Below are 1,519 nucleotides of genomic sequence, written 5' to 3'. Positions count from 1 at the left end.
TGTGCCTCCAAATTCTTAATGGAGGACCTTGTTTTAGTCATGAAACTTTGAGTGATTTTGATTAGATCAGAGACCATGGTTGCTAAGTTAGAGTGGCTCTGCTTAGAATTCTCTGTCTATTTCTGAGAAGATGATGGAAAAGGCTTGCCATTGCTAAACCTGTTTCTTCCACCATTATTATTGTTAAAACCTTGTTGAGGTCTCTGTTGATCCTTCCATGAGAGATTTGGATGATTTCTCCATGAAGAATTATAGGTGTTTCCATAGGGTTCTCCCATGTAATTCACCTCTTCCATTGAAGGGTTCTCAGGATCATAAGCTTCTTCTTCAGATGAAGCGTCCTTAGTACTGCCTGGTGCAGCTTGCATTCCAGACAGACTTTGAGAAATTAAATTGACTTGCTGAGTCAATATTTTGTTCTGAGCCAATATGGCATTCAGAGTATCAATCTCAAGAACTCCTTTCTTCTGATTTGTCCCATTGTTCACAGGATTCCTTTCAGAAGTGTACATGAATTGGTTATTTGCAACCATTTCAATTAGTTCTTGAGCTTCTGTAGGTGTCTTCTTCAGATGAAGAGATCCTCCAGCAGAGCTATCCAAAGACATCTTGGACAGTTCAGACAGACCATCATAGAAAATACCTATGATGCTCCATTCAGAAAGCATGTCAGAAGGGCACTTTCTGATTAATTGTTTGTATCTTTCCCAAGCTTCATAGAGGGATTCTCCTTCCTTCTGTCTGAAGGTTTGGACTTCCACTCTAAGCTTACTCAATTTTTGAGGTGGAAAGAACTTTGTTAAGAAGGCATTGACTAGCTTTTCCCAAGAGTTCAGGCTTTCTTTAGGTTGTGAATCCAACCATATCCTAGCTCTGTCTCTTACAGCAAAAGGGAATAGCATAAGTCTGTAGACCTCAGGGTCAACCCCATTAGTCTTGACAGTGTCACAGATTTGCAAGAATTCAGCTAAAAACTGATGAGGATCTTCCAATGGAAGTCCATGGAACTTGTAATTCTGTTGCATTAGAGAAACTAATTGAGGCTTAAGCTCAAAGTTGTTTGCTCCAATGGCAGGGATAGAGATGCTTCTCCCATAGAAGTCGGGAGTAGGTGCAGTAAAGTCACCCAACACCTTCCTTGCATTGTTGGCATTGTTGTTGTTTTCGGCTGCCATGTCTTTTTCTTTGAAGATTTCTGTTAGATCCTCTATAGAGAGTTGTGCCTTAGCTTCTCTTAGCTTTCGCTTCAAGGTCCTTTCAGGTTCAGGGTCAGCCTCAACAAGAATGCTTTTGTCTTTGCTCCTGCTCATATGAAAGAGAAGAGAACAAGAAAATATGGAATCCTCTATGTCACAGTATAGAGATTCCTTGAGGTGTCAGAGGAAAAGAAAAATAGAAGGAAGAAGTAGAAGAATTCGAACTTATCAAGAGAGATGGAGTTCGAATTGTTCATTGAGGAATAATGTTAGTCCATAAATAGAAGGATGTGAGAAGAGGGGAAGAAATTTTCGAAAATTAA

The 1,519-nt window shown here is 39.8% G+C and overlaps 1 non-coding gene across 1 annotated transcript; it reads left to right on the top strand.

Annotated features, from left to right (window-relative positions):
- The first annotated feature begins 662 nt into the window (after nt 1-662).
- On the top strand, nt 663-770 carry LOC130952766 (small nucleolar RNA R71). Its single transcript, XR_009074942.1, has one exon. It is a non-coding gene; the product is annotated as a small nucleolar RNA R71 (small nucleolar RNA).
- The last annotated feature ends 749 nt before the right edge of the window (nt 771-1,519 follow it).

This window comes from Arachis stenosperma, chromosome 9 (genome assembly GCF_014773155.1).
Source record: "Arachis stenosperma cultivar V10309 chromosome 9, arast.V10309.gnm1.PFL2, whole genome shotgun sequence".
NCBI lineage: Eukaryota > Viridiplantae > Streptophyta > Magnoliopsida > Fabales > Fabaceae > Arachis > Arachis stenosperma.
This window is presented reverse-complemented; position numbering and strand designations above follow the sequence as displayed.